The 11,108-nt window shown below is 41.2% G+C and overlaps 1 non-coding gene across 1 annotated transcript; it reads left to right on the top strand.

The window, feature by feature from the left end:
• The first annotated feature begins 3,393 nt into the window (after nt 1–3,393).
• LOC137960671 (small nucleolar RNA R71) lies at nt 3,394–3,500 on the top strand. The gene has a single exon (XR_011114222.1). It is a non-coding gene; the product is annotated as a small nucleolar RNA R71 (small nucleolar RNA).
• Nucleotides 3,501–11,108: the final 7,608 nt, after the last annotated feature.

The raw sequence follows: 11,108 nt of genomic DNA, 5'->3' as shown, positions 1-11,108 counted from the left end.
CTCTGATACCAAGTTGTTACGGTCCCGGGTCATGGATCGAGTAACACGGCATGGGATTTGTGAATCCAGCACTCAGAATTTACTCACTTCACGTCAAGGGTCTATGTATGAGTATTTCTCCTTAACCAGTGCTTAGCCAGGAGGAAAGATCCTCTTTTGAGGGTCCTACCAAGTTGTTGTGCTAGGTAGAAGACCCCACAGCAATGCTGACCTTGCTAGAGCAAGTTGCTCTCTTTTCTTGGTCACGACAAAGAGGGTTTGGCCCTCTTTGTTGCTGCTCTAGCTAAGAATGCAATCCTTCTTTCTTAAATAACTTGAAACACGAGTTTGGGATAGATTAATACCTCTTCTTTGATGCTATGATCAGCTCCCACGTTGCACCAGAATTTGCTCAAGATTTGGGTATAAAAATCCTCACTTTGCTGCTTGGTAAGGGAGGAATTGGGCCTCTCTTGCTGCTGCTGCCGAGAGGGAGGATAGACCTCCTCTTTGGGCTTGGAAAAGGGGCAGGAAGCTCCTTTTCTTAGTAGGGAATATGGTGGATGAATTTGGGTGAAGATGGATGGCAATGGAGGGTGAAGGATAGGTTGGATTTTTGGAGTAAACCTTAAACTCAAGATCAAGAGGTGATCTTAACCTATTTAGACTAGGTTATTCTAAAATCTCAAAGCTTACCTATTTCATTCATACCTATCCCTTAAATAGGGAGTTTTAGGGTTAGGGTTACAATAATTCCCCATAATGCCCTTACATATAAAGTAATTAGAAATAACTCCTACTTAAAACAATATAAGAAATAAATCCTACTTAAAAAAATATAAGAAATAAATCCTACTCAAAGAAATATAAGAATTAAATCCTATTGAGTGAGTTGTTGTTGTCTTCTTCGTTGTGTGACTCGGTGTGCTATTGAGTCCACAATAGGTGCCAAATGGACACGTGAATGTGGTCTTTTCCTGGTCTTCTGGAGCAATGGGAATTTTGTTGTAGCCGGAGTATCTATCTAAGAAGCAATAAAAATTGTGGCCAGCCAATCGCTCTAGCACCTGATCAATGAAAGGGAGTGGGAAGTGATCCTTCCTAGTGGCGGAATTAAGTTTTTATAGTTAATGCAGACATGCCACTTGGTGGTAGTTCTTGTGGGAATCAATTCACCACTCTCATTTTCATTATCGTTATCCCCCCTTTCTTAGGGACAACTTGAATTGGACTCACCCAGGTGCTATCAGAAATAGGGTAAATGATGCCTAACACAAGCAACCTGATGACTTCTTCTCTCACAACCTCCTGCATATGGGGATTTAACCTACGTTGCATCTCATGTGAGGCTTTAGTCTCCTCCTCCAAATGAATATGATACATGCATATGGAGGGGTTAATCCCTTTTAAGGCATCAAGAGTCCACCCCAATGCATCTCTGTGTGCTCGTAAAACTTAAGTCAATTGTTCCTCTTGCTCAGTACTCAAATCAGAAGCAATAATGACTGGCAATGAGTTGATGGGCCCCAAGAACGTATACTTCAACTTGGGAGGAAGTGGCTTAAGATCTAGCATGGAATTTTCAAGAGGTTTGTCCAAATCAAGATGAAGATCATGTGGATGATCAGTTGTGACAACCTCATAAGTTTCCTCCAACAGAGGTACAAAACTAAGTAAAAAGTCAACCTCTTGGAAATATGTTTCCTCATCAAAATAGTCCATGTCTAAAGATGTTATGTAAGACTCCAAAGATTTAAGAGTGGATTTGTCATCAAGCATAACAGTCTCTATCTTAAATGCAGGACTCAGATCATTAGACTCAAGTGGATGGTGCCCGACATTAAAGACATTCAACGAGACCTTAAAATTTCCAAAAGACAACTCCAACTCACCACTTTTACAATGAATGACAGCATTAGATGTGGCTAAGAAGGGACATCCTAGGATGACAGTAATTTGGTTGGTGACATTAACTACTAGTTCTGTATCAAGAACAATGAAATCAACCGGGAATAGAAATTTGTCCACTTTTATCAAAACATCTTCAACTATTCCTTGTGGTATCTTGACAGAACAGTCAGCTAGTTGAAGTGTGATGGGGGTAGGCTTCAATTCCCCCAAACCTAATTGCTAGTACAAAAAGAAAGGAAGCAAATTCACACTTGCCCCTAAGTCAAGAAGAGCTCTCTGGATGGTATGTTCACCAATAACACATGAAATTGTGGGGCATCCAGTATCTTTAACTTTAGGAGGAGTGTTGTGCTTCAGAATTGAGCTTATATTCTCAGTAAGAAAGACCTTTTTGTTAACATATTGTTTTCTATTATGTGTGCAAAGGTCTTTCAAAAATAGGGCATAAGCAGGGACTTGCCTAATAGCATCAAGAAGTAGAATGTTAATGTGAACCATACTAAACAGTTACAATGTTTTATGCATGTTATCTCCTTTCCTAGCTGGGCTCGATAACCTCTGCGGATAAGGAGCTGATGAGACTTGGTTAGGGATCTGCCTGGCTGTTGATGGAGAACTTGGAGGTTCTTCACTCAATGATGTGTCCCCATTGTCATCCTTTGACTCCTTAGACTTAGTGGTCCCTACCCCATTGTTCAACTCACAACCACTCCTAAGGGTGGTTATGGCTTTGGCTTGCTTGTGGTGGCGATTGGAACTCGACCCATTCTCATGTGTGCTTTTGGGGTTAGGAATGGTTTGACTCGGGAGTCTATTTTGTGCCTGTTCACTCATATGGCTGGCCAACTGACTCACTTGCATTTCAAGTTTAGCAATGGAGGATTGTGTATTCTGCATGAATAATTGAAGTGTATCCTCAAGTGAAGGTTTTTGTGGAATCAATGGTTGTTGAGTGAAGTGTGGGCGCAGAGCTTGGGGTTGAGTAAACCATGGAGGACCCCCAACCTGTGGGCCCTTGGGCCATGAGAAATTTGGGTGCCTCGACCAACCCGGATTATATGTTTCCGAAAAAGGATCGTTCTGGTTTGGTCTATGAAAATTCTGGACTGCATTCAAGTCCTCAATGAGCTCCGGGTATGATGAACTAGATGGACACATTTGTGTGGGATGAGATGAACTAGAGCATATGGCATAGACAGTAGATGGGTTAGGAGCAGGTGAACTCTTGGACACCATAAGGGCATCAATCTTTCTAGTCAACCCCTCAATCTTGGCCATGAGCATGGGTGTTTCACTAACCTCGTAGAGACCCCCTCTTTTGGCTTCGTGGGATCTCCTATCAACATTAAATGACGAACCCCATTACTGAGATTGATCACTCAATGTTTCAAAGAAGTCCCACGCCTCACTAGCATCAAACTCCCACCATTCGTTGCATCTACCATGGATCTAACCTGGGGTGTAAGACCTTGATAAAAGTATTGCACTAAATGTCATTTCTCAAACCCATGATGTGGACACCTACAGATCAAATCCTTCCATTTCTCCCAAGCCTCATAAAAGTGTTCACCTTCCTGCTGCATAAAGTTAGAGATTTCTCTCCTGAGGGTTGTAGTTCTCTGAATGGGAAAGTACTTGGACAAAAATTTCGTGACTAATGTGTCCCATGAAGTAATGTTGGCCACCTCTAAGGAATTAAGCCAAGACTTGGCCTTATCCTTAAGTGAAAATGGAAAAAGTCTTAACAGGATAGAGTCATCTGAGAAATTCTGGAATTTGAAAGTCGCACAGATATCTAAGAATTCCTTGATGTGGTAATAAGGGTCCTCTTTCTCCAACCCAAAGAATGTAGGGAGGAGTTGGATCACACCCGGTTTCAACTCATAACTGGTAGCAGTAGTGGGTGGCAATATAATGCAAGAAGGTGATGTGAAGTTGGATGAGATAGAATAATCCCTCAAGGCTCTATGGTCACCTGCTGGAGGTAACTATAATGGTTCACCCTGATTGGCCATGGTAGCTCCTAACTTGACTTCAGGTGTTTTCCTATAAATATGTTCTACCTCTTCAACAAAGGGAGCTAATGGTTCACCTGGGGAGCGGCGCCCGTGCATAAAGACACAAAAAGAAACAAAACTAACTATCAAATTATGCTAACAAACTAACTATTGAAAATACGAACTAACTAGAAGAAATAAAAATAACTCCATACAAAATCATCAAGATAAAATTATGAAAGTAGAAAAATAAATCTAACCTAAGACATGGAGAACAAAGAAATACACTTAATACGTGCCTCCCCGGCAACGGCGCCAAAAACTTGATGTCAAATTTAATTACATCGGCTTTTATACCTCGCAAGCGTACGAATCGTTCATGTAGTCTAGCAGGAAGCGAGGGTCATATCCACAGGGAGGACTGAATTTTGTGTATTCTTTAGTCAACTAGCCTAACCAAATATGATGAATTAATCTGAACTAAATGTTGATTATATCCTAAATTATCAAGCAATGATCTAATTAACTACTTGCACAATAGGAAACGTCAACTCTGGATTTTACCATGATTTGTATCTCTCTTGAGAGCCACGTAACCACGAATCCGGATTCTCTAGAGTTAAAGAAAAAGATCGGATTATAATACCAGAATCCAACCTAAATTATAATCCTGTCCTAACTAGCTAATTACTCAAAAAATTTGGAAAACAAATATTCAATATACATTAATTCTCAAATCAAATTTAATAAACATTTAAACTTAAGTTCAAACTATAGGAAACTAATTAAATTAAAAAATGACAGATTACTCTCCTTCTTCTTCCTCTCGTTCAGGCAGTAATTCCGTTCTCACGGTTGCTGCAATTTCCAGAAATTAAAGGCTTCGGGTTGTAGGAGCGAGCGGCAGGAAGTGGAGGCGACACCGGCAAAGAGGAATCGAAATCGGCGCCGGACAAGGTGGTGCGGCGGAAGACGAGATGGAAGCTAAATCCTCAGACTGGCTCTCTCGAGTCTCGGTCAGAGTCGGACTAGACTCGGGAAGTGGTCAAAACTATGTATCAACGCCGGAGAATGGTCGGAATGCGGAATCGGCGTCGGAGGAGCCCTCTCGAGTCACCTCTCGGCCTGGCGAGCAGAAAATGGTAGTGTCGAACTCCCCGCGATAGAGACTCTCTCGAGCTCTCCTCAGGTCTGTTCTCGATTGCTGGACGGTGGTGGACGATGGTGATGCACGGCGAACGACTACTGGAAGTGAAATCCTCTCGAGTCTCTCTTCTTTCGGTCGGCGGCTCCTTCCCTTTCTCCCCCCTCTTCCTGAGCTCTCTTTCTTTCAAAACGATTTTACCCTAAAATTCTCTCTCCCTTTCACTAATGATATTTTTTTAAATATCTCCTTCTCCACCAAAAATTTCCTGAAATTCCATAATTGAATCCATAAAAATCATTTCAGGAAGAAATAAACCCTAAAAGTAATGAAATATAATTCAGGAGAGAAAAATATGCGATATAGACAATGATTAATGCCAAATTCAATAAATGCACAATTCATTTGAAAACCGATAAATAACCACCTATAACACTATTATAAGGGCTATTCTATTATAATTAACCTAGTTTTCATGTCATAATATGGCATCTATCACATATCGTCCTCAGACGGATGGCTAGACCGTGGGGGTTAATCGAACCATTGAAATGTATCTCAGATGTTTTGTTGGAGATCGACCAAAACAATGGGTTCAGTGGCTACCTTGGGCCGAATATTGTTACAACACTTCATTCCACTCAGCCTTGCTGTCCTCTCCTTTCAGGGTTCTTTATGGGAGGGATCCCCCATGGCTTCTCTCTTATACCAGTGGCTCCACCCGCGTGGACGCCATTGATGAGGCGCTCATGGATCGAGATCAAGTATTGAAGACTATTACTGACCGTCTACTACGGGCTCAAGACCGGATGACGAGTGCATACAAAAAGGGACACCAGGAAGTCTCTTATGAGGTAGGGGACTATGTTTGGGTACGCCTCCGACAGTACCGGCAACAGTCCCTCACGGGGCCGTCGCGCCATAAGCTCTCCCCCAAGTACTTTGGACCTTTTGCCATTGTGGGATGCGTAGGGCGGGTGGCATATTAACTGCAATTTCCCGACACGGCGAAGATGCATGATGTTTTTCATGTCTCACTCCTGAAACCTCACAAGGGGTCACCGCCTACTACCCCTCCATTCCTTCCTCCAGTGGACAAAGGACACATCATTCTGACACCCTACGCAGTGTTACGGGAGCGTTTGACCGATGATCAGTGGGACATTCTTGTGCAGTGGACCGCTACAGACTCGGATGCAGCTACATGGGAGCGATTTTAGACCTTCAAAAAAGTCTATGCAGCTTATGAGCTTGAGGTCAAGCTCTTTGTCCAAGGGGAGGAGACAATGACTCAACGAATCACCTACTTTTATTTTCATTATTTATGTTGCCTTAGTTTCAATTTTATTGATTATGTAATAAGACTTGGATGTAGGGGTATAGTTGGGTTTTATAAACCTAACCTATCTTGACATGAATTACCCTATTTAAGGGGTAAGGAAATAGAAATAAAGTAAGTTCGGATTTAGAGTAAATTAGGGTAATTAGGTTCTTGCTCGAGCTCCCTATTCTAGGGTTCTTGACGTGAACCTTCTCTTCAATCTTGGTGCTTTTGTGGGTGTTTTGAGTGGTTGTGAAGGAGGAGAAAAGGAGAGTTAAACCCTACCTTACGAGGTGAAGGAGAGCCCTGGTTCTTTCACGGAATTCAGAAAGAAGGAAGGGTTTGCGTGAACCCTTTCTCAGCCAAGAAGAAGGAAGAGGAACTACTGGGTTGGAGGTTTCATTAAGAGGTATTTATAATTCCCTATCTGAGTTTAAAAGGGTTATATTTTGTCTCCTTTATGTACAGAAATAGTAGATGCATGAATTTAGAAAACCCTACTTCTTGACGTGAATTAAAGAAGGGGGGTTTCATACTTGGGTCCTTAAACAGTCCCTCAATTGGTTGGTTGCATCTATAATTGAGAAAAGGAAACTCCTTTTCAACCCTAACGTGGAAGGAGAAAGATAAGAGAGTTCTTTTCACAAAAATGTGATAAAAAAAACCCTGAAGCAGTGCTGGATTCATCAGTACCTCACCGAGTTACTAGATCCATGGCTAGGGACCATAACACATGAATACCAAATATAGCGACATCAAAGATCTGTATTCTATTTTTTATAGCAAATTCCTGCAAGTTCTACCAGCATGGAATGCTCTCATTGCTGGTTACTAAAAAATGGGAAACCTTACAAGTGCTCGCTCCATCTTTTATCAAAGGGACAAGAAGAAAATATTCATCTTGGCCTTTGTGTTGCAATTTTTGTGGAGCCATAGCTGCTATGTATTTTTCAACTTGTGTACTAAATCTTCATGCAGGTGCAGGGTTTCTCATCATCTTGGTGGTTGTTCTCATGGTAGTTACATTGACATGGCACTATGGAACCTTGAAAGAGTTTGAGTTTGATTTACACAATAGGGTCTGGATGACCTGGCTAATTGATCTCAATCTAAGTCTGGGAGTTGCTTATGTCCCAGAAATTGGATTTATATCCACAGAATTAGTCAGGATTGTAACCAGTATTGCCGCGACTGCTTGTGGACTCCAAAAGGATATGTTGAGTGATCCAAGAGCAGTAGTTTCTGCACAGAAAAGTGAGGGTACACGAGAAGAAATTGGTCAAACTTCAATATTTATGAATGTTAGTATTTCAAAACTTAGAGTTGTGTCTCAAATTGAAAATGCCCATCCACTGGTATGTATGGTGTATGATGATGCCACCCCATTTCATGACATGCCTATCATGGCACTTCAGGGGGATGATACTAGCAGAGTTTTTGACCAAATCTCACGGAGGAATTTAATTTGTTGTCTTCATGGATATCTTGCAGAAATGGTGGGTTTATTCTCACATGGGGTTTAGCAAATTCTGGTGGAACGTCTTCTTAGTTAGTCATGGCCTTGCCAAAGGGGAGCAGGTGATAGTTTAGACTATTGTTGGTTCCTTGACCGTGTGTTGGGTTGCGACTGTGAGTAATGTTGGCCGTGATGAAAAAAAAATCCTTTTCAGGCAGAACATTTGGCCAATGGGGGAGAACCAGTGGAGGGTTTCGAATTTCGAATACCGCAATCTCTCCCTCCGGGTGGGGTTTCCTTGGCAGTGCTTTCACAACTTGTGTCATCCAGTGGGTCTAGCAACTTGGGGAGACGTGGCGACATTTCGGCAAGCATCCCTACCTTCGAGCTTGAGGACAAGCTCTTTCTCCATGAGGGGTGTAATGTTATGACCTCAATAGTAGGTCGAGTCATGCAAAGGTGCAAGGCTGAGTCAATTAGTATTAAGTTAAATTTTTTTCTTTAATTTACTTTTACTTCATTTTTTATTTCAGTTGAAGAGTTAATATTCCTCAGGGGCATTATTGTAATATTTTATCTTGAACTTTGTTAGCGTGAACCCTACTTAAGGGGTGAAAGAAATGAGAAAAGGAAATCTTGTTTTAGAGTATACAAGGAATTTGGAGTTCTCCAAAACGAGCTCTAGGGTGTGTGTTCTCCTCAACGAACCTAAGGATGTGCATTCTCCTCAAAGAGCCTAGGGTTTAAAGTTCCCCTTCGAGCTGGGTTATGTCCTCCTCTTCCTTCTCCCCTCTGAATCGTTGTGTGAGATCCGAGACCATAACAATCATGTGAGGTGGCATGATGATTCATCACACGAGCTAGAATCCTTATCACATGAGTTAGAAGATTTGGCAATCTTCCTTGATTAAGGTAATCGATTTATCTTCCCTTGATTTATGTAGATTTGGATAATCATGATTGACATAATTAGTGATATAGGGATCCTATCTTATCTCTTAATATGTAATTTAAATAGTATAAATAGGGGTCTTGGTTGAAGGATTCAATCAAGCACTCTCCTTTCTTCCCGAGCTCCCTCTCTCTCTCTCTCTCCCTCTTTACTCTTTTTCTTCTCCCTCTCTCATCTTGGTTGAGGTTTCAATCATGGGGTCCTAAATTCAACATGGTATCAGAGCATCAAATTTAGGATTCCCACGTCAAAAGATTGCTCTAAGAAGTTATGATCAAAGCTACTCACAAAGGGCTCTTTGTGAACCAAGATTGAAGCTTGTGAGATAAGTTTTTCATTCTTATGATTATTACTTCATGCTCTAATATTTTGGATATTAGAAGATGGTTCAGAGATGATTTTATTTTTGTCTTCATCATATGAAATTATTGAGATTTATGCATCTCGGATTAGAAGAAGTTTACCAAGGTAGTTTGGCCGGTTTGCAACCGGCAAGTTCTTGGCTGAAAATCGGTTTATGTTGAGATTTTCTGCAAAAAAATTATAATTTTTTGGGAACAAGATTTTACTAATGATGAAAATTTTTCTTGAGCTTATTATGAGTGGTTCTTAATCCATTGGATTTCAGAAATCTAATTACTTAGCTTCTATGCTAAGCCTCTCCATTAACCGAATTGTTTGAAGAACTCTACTCGGTTTTGTGATTTTTTGGAAAAAATTTTGAGAGCCACAAGGTGGATAATTGTTCTTGGAAAATAAATCATTGAATATTGTGTTTTACTATGTTGAATTTAGGATCCCTTTTCCATAATTCCGAGCAAGAGAAAGAATAAATAAAAAAGAGAAAAGGGAAGAAGAGCTCTCGGGTAGAGAGAAGAAAAACTAAAAGAGCAAAGAGAGCGAGGAGTAGGGTTAGGGAAACCTAATCTCTCTCAGCCGTGAGTAGCAGCAATAATCCAAGAGGGTCCTAACCCCTCTCAGCACTCTAGAAACCACGGTCCATCTCTACCTATCCGAGAACAGCAAGGGTTTCTCAACCCTTACCGAGAACATCAACCTAGTTGTTAAAAGGACACTCTTTTATTCCTCACCAAGAACAGCAGCTCTCCTACAACTTTGGATTCATCAATCCCACGCCGAGTTACTCAATCTATGGTCCAAGACGATAACAACGTGGTATCAGAGCAGGGTAACACGGGGGAACCCAGCAATCGTGACTTAAAAGAGTTGATGATCATAGGGCAACAACCACAGGCAGAAACACAAGAAGAAAATGAAAGAAAGTTTGCCCTAACCTCTAGATTGATAGACTTTCTGGAATGATGGGAAATATTATGATTGGAAGAAACTTAGCCCCGGAAAAAAGAGGAGAGGACAACTCGCTCAATAGAAGGGGAGACCAGTTTACAAGGCGCATTGACTTTCCTGGCCAGACGGGAACTTTCAACCAAGGAGGAGGCACCGTACCCAGATAATAAAACTTGACTTCCCTTCTTTTAATGGGTCAGACGACCCTTGATTTGGTTACATAGGTGAGAAACTTTTTTTACCCATCAGAGAACATCAGAAATTGATAAATTGGGACTAGCCGCCATCCACGTGCTTGATGAAGCACAACTCTAGTTTCATCAAGTAGAGTTGGATAGATTGGTGCTAGATTGGGAAGAGTTTAAGGAATTATGCACTATATGGTTCGGTCCTCCAGTCCATAGTAACCCCTTGTGAGATTTGGTGTTTTTACGACAAAATGGCCTAGTGGAACTATATCAAAAAAAAGTTTCAAGAAAAATTGGCATGAGCCAGTCGGATGCTTCACGTAGACCAGCGGGTCAATTTATTTACAGAAGTCCTTAATGATTCATTAAGGTTAGAGGTGGAGCTCCACACACCTGTTGACTTAGCTCTACCAATGAATCTAGCTTATGCACTGGAAACTCAACAAAAATTTCAAAACAAGAGGATAGCTTGGCAAGGAGACCATAACACTTCCAATAGTTGGCAAGGGAAGCGCAACACTAACCCTCATATAACTTTTCCAATAGGGCAACAGGTCAGAAATCATCCCGTTACTACTCCTGCAGAAAATACAAGGCCCAGCAACCCACCCACCCAGTCTTTTAGAAAATTAACTAGTTTGGAGATGGCTGACCGCAGGGCAAAGAACTTATGTTACAACTGTGATGAACCGTATAGGGCAGGCCATCAGTGTAAAAGGTTGTTATGGTTAGAAGTCGATGAAATCATAGAATCATAATAGATTGATGATCTTCCTAAGGAAGATACACCATAAATTTATCTACATGCCATTACAGGCTAGAAATCCGCCAAAACTATGCAAGTCCAGACTT

This window comes from Aristolochia californica, unplaced genomic scaffold, assembly GCF_029961685.1.
Source record: "Aristolochia californica isolate CCGP_79_NKW_82.1479 unplaced genomic scaffold, dmAriCali1.0.hap1 SCAF_3, whole genome shotgun sequence".
Classification (NCBI taxonomy): domain Eukaryota; kingdom Viridiplantae; phylum Streptophyta; class Magnoliopsida; order Piperales; family Aristolochiaceae; genus Aristolochia; species Aristolochia californica.
Note: the sequence above shows the minus strand (reverse complement) of the source record. Positions and strands in the feature narration are given on the sequence as shown.